Source organism: Rhinopithecus bieti, unplaced genomic scaffold, assembly GCF_001698545.2.
Source record: "Rhinopithecus bieti isolate Rb0 unplaced genomic scaffold, ASM169854v2 scaffold_21022, whole genome shotgun sequence".
Taxonomy (NCBI): Eukaryota; Metazoa; Chordata; class Mammalia; order Primates; family Cercopithecidae; genus Rhinopithecus; species Rhinopithecus bieti.
In genome coordinates, this window is record NW_016810401.1 from 448,885 (window position 1) to 454,884 (window position 6,000).

General features: G+C 44.2%; 1 protein-coding gene across 1 annotated transcript in view; it reads right to left on the reverse strand.

Annotated features, from left to right (window-relative positions):
• The window catches only part of LPCAT3 (lysophosphatidylcholine acyltransferase 3), a 45,802-nt gene that overhangs the window by 7,912 nt on the left and 31,890 nt on the right, over nucleotides 1-6,000 (reverse strand). The gene's annotated exons all lie outside the window — the stretch shown is intronic.

The following is a 6,000-nucleotide window of genomic DNA, read 5'->3' on the forward strand; positions in this document are numbered from 1 at the left end:
TTTGATTGAGGCAATATAAAGCTGGGTCCTAAGACTAGGTTTCATTTATAGCTTATGAACTATTGCCAGCATTTCCTCTTACTTGAATTTAAAAAAATGATACAAGGAAGCTAGGCATGGTGGCTCCCACGTGTAATCCCAGCACTCTGGGAGGCTGAGGCAAGGGGATTGCTTGAGCCGAGGAGTTGGACACCAGCCTGGGCAACATAGCGAAACCCCGTCTCTATTAAAAAACAAGATACAGAGATTTGAGGGTACCCATCTATGCTCCAGAAACACTCATTTATACTTTGTAATCTCTCTTGCTAGCACAGTATTATCAGATTATGAGGACAAATATAAATTAATATCAGGCTAAATACTGGAATTGCTGACTGCAGTTACAAGATATGTGGAGATACTCCTCACAGTCTGTAATCTGGGCATCAACCAAGTTATAAAATTCATTTAAGTATACTGGAAAAATGTCTTCTAAAGCCATGATTCGGAGTATAGTCCAAAGGCCATGAGTGAACCATAGAGGATCTCCTGATGGGTCATGAACTGACTATACACGGCCAAGGGTTGCTTATTGAATTAAGGGCAGTCAATAACATTTGGTATTCCTAAACTAAAATTAGCATATTCCGTGGCTTTACTGCAGACTCACCTTCAGTGTTCTATCTAGAGGTCTGGCTGCCACGCCTAGCACCATTCCCACTGCACTAGTGCATATGTGGAGGATGGGAATCTCCCAACTGCGTTTTGGAAAGACATTCTGCCTATTCTTTCATTGATTATTCTCTTGAGTTGGTCATGGTTTATACTTTCTGCAATTCTTGCTTTTATTTTTATTTATTTTGAGACAGGGTATTGCTCTGTCAACCAGGCTGGAGTGCAGTGGCACGATCATAGCTCACTGCAGCCTTGACCTCCCGGGCTCAAGTGATCCTCTAACTTCAGCCTCCTGAGTAGCTGGGACCACAGGTGCTTGCCACCATGCCTGGCTATTTTATAATTTTTGTGGACATGAGGTCTCACTATGTTGCCCAGGCTGGCCTTGAACTCCTGGGCTCAAGGAATCCTCCTGCCTTGGTCTCCCAAAGTGTTGGGATTACAGGCATGAGCCACTGTGCCTGATGAATTGCTGCGATTCTTGCTTTAAAATTATGTAAGTGCCATTTTATTATTGGCAATACAGTTTACTAAGAGTTTGGTTAACTCTAAAATGCTTAGAATAGTATCATACAGAAATAAATTGCTCAATTATTTGTTAAATAAGTAAATGCACAATCATATTATATGTTGGTTTCTGTCCTTCTAGTAATTATTCCCCCATACATTAAAGAAAAAAAAGTCTGGGCGTGGTGGCTCATGCCTGTAATCCCAGCACTATGGGAGGGCGAGATGGGCGGATCACGAGGTCAGGAGATCGAGACCATCCAGGTGAAACCCCGTCTCTACTAAAAATACAAAAAAAAAAGCACACACAAAAAACAAAAAAACCCAAAAAATATTAGCCGGGCGTGGTGGTGGGCACTTACAGTCCCAGCTACTTGGGGGGCTGAGGCAGAAGAATGGCGTGAACCCAGGAGGTGGAGCTTGCAGTGAACTGAGATGACGCCACTGCACTCCAGCCTGGGCGACAGAGCGAGACTCTGTCTCAAAACAAACAAACTGTACTGATGTGTGTCCTACTTTTCCCACATAACAGCATATCCACCATTTGATCTTCTTGGTGCCAGGATCAACTGGTTTTTTTTTTTTGAGATGAAGTTTAGCTGTTTTTACCCAGGCTGGAGTGCAATGGCGCGATCTTGGCTCACTACAACCTCCAGCCCCTGGGTTCAAGCGATTCTCCTGCTTCGGCCTCCCAAGTAGCTGGGATTACAGGTGCCCATTACCATGCCCAGCTAATTTTTTGTATTTTTAGTAGAGACGGTGTTTCACTATGTTGGCCAGGCTGGTCTCGAACACCTGACCTCAGGTGATCCACCTGCCTCGGCCTCCCAAAGTGCTAGGATTACGTGCGTGTGCCATCACGCCTGGCTAACTGGTGTTTTTTTTTTAATTGCTGTTCCCAAACTGGTGTTTTTTTTTTTTATTGCTGTTCCCATAATGGGCTAGGCTCTTAATTAAATTTATAGCTTCATGCAAGTATAGTTGACCCTTGATCAACACAATTTTGAACAGCATGGGTCCCCTTAGACTTCCTTCTGCCTCTGCCACTGCTGAGATAGCAACCTTTCCTTTCTCCTCCTCCTTGCCTGCTCAACCTGAAGATCATGAGGAGGAAGACCTTTATGCTGATCCACTTCCACTGAATGAAGAGTAAACATATTTTCCCTTGCTTATGATTTTCTTAATAACATTTTCTTTTCTATAGGTTACTTCGGTAAGAAATACATATATAATACAAATGACATACAACAAAATACATGTTAATCAACTTGTTTATGCTATTAGTAAGTCTTCTATTAGTAGCTAAGTTTTTGGAGAGTCACAAGTTTTACGTGGCCGGGCGTGGTGGCTCATGCCTGTAATCCCAGCACTTTGGGAGGCTGAAGCAGGCGGATCACGAGGTCAGGAGATTGAGACCATCCTGGCTAACACGGTGAAATTCTGTCTCTACTAAAATACAAAAAATTAGCTGGGCATGGTGGTGCGCATCTGTAGTCCCAGCTACTCAGGAGGCTGAGGCAGGGGAATCGCTTCACCCCGGGAGGCGGAGGTTGCAGTGAGCTGAGATTGAGCCACTGCACTCCAGCCTGGTGACAGAGCGAGACTCTGTCTCAAAAAAAAAAAAAAAAAAAAGTTATACGTGTGGGCCGGGTGCGGCAGCTCACACCTGTAATCCCCTACTTTGGGAGGCTGAGGAGGGTGGGTCACCTGAGGTCAGGAGTTTGAGACGAGCCTGGCCAACATGGTGAAGCCCCTGTCTCCAGTAAAAATACAAAAATTAGTCAGGCATGGTGGCAGGCGCCTGTAATGCCAGCTACTTGGGAAGCTGAGGCAGGAGAATTGCTTGAACCTGGGAGGCAGAGGTGGCAGTGAGCTGAGATCACGCCACCGCACTCCAGCTTGGGCAATTTTTTTTTTTCTGTCTCAAAATAAATAAATAAATAAATAAATAAATAAATAAATAAATAAATAAAGTTTTATGAGGATTTTTGACTGTACAAGCGGTGGGCTCCCATAGGCCCTATGGTGTTCAAGGGTCAACTGTAGTTAATTCTACCGATATCGTGTGGATTACCGGCTCATGTATTCATTCACCAAGTGTTTAGTAAATGCCTGCTATATGCCAGGTATTCTGTTTATGGAGCACATAACTGGGAGGAGGTGGCATGTGATGGTTCATTTTCTAGCTGAGTGAGATGATGGGATATAGGATCACTAGCTCAAGGGAGGTGGAGACGTCTATGATCCTTTCAGGCAGATGAATGAGCAAGGAAATAGGATCAAGTCTCATACATTTCACACGGGCAGAAATTTGGCAGAGATAGAACATCAGGTTAGCAGCAAATATTGCTAAGAACTAGAGCCAAGAACTAGACAGTATATAGACTAAAAGTCAATATGTCTTCAATCTTTTGCTTTATTTTTACTTTTTTTTTTTTAAGAAATGGGGTATAAATAAAAATATAAAAGAGTAGATAATTATCTAGAGCACTCATAAGTTCTAGATGTCTAAGTTTATTAAAGATAAGCATGAAAACCCATTTGAAATGCTTGAAATTAAAAAACACTACACATACTACTCTGCCTCTTTAACTTGAATCTAGTTTAACATTTTCTAGGTGTCTGGATCATAGCTATTCCAGAGTAAAGTCATGATCGCTTTATGACGTTCTGAGGTATGTGAAATTGTCTGCCTGACTCTAATAAGGCCTACACTGTCCTGAGTTCTGAGTTCTTGTGTCCACTTCTTATAGCCTGTCTGTCCCTTTCCTTGCTACTCTGGGATTAATAGTCACCTCCTGAGCTTCCGGGGTGCTTGGCAATAGTTCCTCTCCCTACTCCTAATTTACTGCAGGCCTCAGAAATCATAACCTTATTTTAAAGGTGTAAAAAAAGATTTAAGACAAAAGCAGGGGGCTTGGGTGCTTTCCTTATGGACTTAGTGCACAGGCCAGTGCACAGGCCTGGTAACATCTGTTCTGGCCACTTAGAGGTCTTGTGTGCTATTTCTTGCTTTCAGGTGCGTTTTGCGGGAGGGGACGTTGTTGAGTTCCAAACAGGTGAAGTATTGCACACTAGCAAACACATGACAAGAAGGTGGAGGAATTGGGAGAAAAATAAAAAGAATGCAGCAGGCCACATTACCAGGAACATTAAGATGGTGACAGAGAACAGCAAAGCCTGGAAGGAAGCCGCCGTGGAGAAGGAAGAACTGTGCTGGGGTGAGTTGCTGTGACAACCCAGGCTGATTTTGAGTATGTAAACACCAAACCTTACTCTTGGCTGCCGCTCAGCTCAGCAGGCTTTGGAGCCTGGCTGCCCAGCCACCACTTCAGGGATGTGCTGTTTTTAGGGAGGGTGTGACCCTACAAGAGGTTTCTGGGCCTTAATGCTTTTTTTGTGGGAGCCAATGCTTAATATGGTGGCTACAGTTACCTGAAGAATCTATGAAAAATGACCGAAGCCCCTCCTGCTCACCCTCCCACTCATGAGAGTTGGCTTCTGTGGGTCTGAGTGGGAAGGACCTCCACTTTTAACAGCACGACACACGGTTTTGACAGCCCCACTAACATCCGAATGCAGGTCGCAGTACTCAGTTCTGAGGATAAAATTCTCAGCTTGGAGACTGGGGTTGATGCCTTGCCTTTATCAGCACCAGATGGGTTTGTAAAAAACCAGAGGTTTGTAAGAACTTGTTTGGCAGCTCTGTAACTGTTCCTTCTTTTTGATTGTTTGTTTAAAGCAGGGCCTTCAGAAACTTATTAGCAGATGAAGGATGATGATGTTTAGTACACTCCAAACCTGAGGCTCTTCTACTAGAATGGGAGCTCTATAAGCCCTAATGCTAGGGACATTCAAAATGCTGTGGTCTTTCAAGCAGCTGCTGGGATACATTTAATTTGCACAACCCCTCTTCAGGGGTTATAGTCAAGCACAGGGAGTGGATAGAACTGTATTCTTCAGTCTCTGGACTTCACTCAGTTCCAAGTGCTGTTTGTGTCAGGGACCAGATCTATCACAACCTGCATTTCTAGCGGGAACGTTTTCTTATTTCCTGAACAATAGTTGTTGAGATTACTTATTAATCCTAAAGTTGTGAGGTTTCATCTGAAGAAACAGAAATGGACTCTTTCCATTAAGTCTGGTAAATCTGGTTGGGAGTGGTGGCTCACGCCTGTAATCCCAGCGCTTTGGGAGGCTGAGACGGGAGAATCACTTGAACCCAGGAGTTTGAGACCAGCCTGGGCAATATAGCAAGACTCTGTCTCTACAAAAAATAAAAAAAAAAATAGCTGGGTGGGGTGGGTGGCGCATGCCTGTAGTCCCAGCTACTTGAGAGGCTGAGGCAGGAGGATCACCTGAGTCTGGGGAGACAGAAGCGACAATGAGCTATGATGATGCCACTGCACTCCTGCCTGGGCAACAAAGTTGTTTTTTTTTTTGAGACTCTGTCTCAAAAAATAAAAATTAAAATAAATTGAGCACCCCAAACAACTTTTGTTAATGTGGGAACTACATATCAATGTCTACTGTGTTAGAAAATAAGACTAAAGGCCAGGTGTGGTGGCTCACGCCTGTAATCCCAACACTTTGGGAGGCCGAGGTGGGTGGGTCACTTGAGGTCAGGAGTTTGAGACCAGCCTGGCCAACATGGTGAAACCGTCTCTACTAAAAAGATAAAAATCAGCCAGATATGGTGGCAGGCGGCTGTGATCCCAGCTACTTAGGAGACTGAGGCAGAAGAATCGCTTGAACCCAGGAGGTGGGGGTTGCAGTGAGCTGAGATCACACCACTGTGCTCCAGACTAGGCAACACAGCGAGACTCCATATCAAAAAAA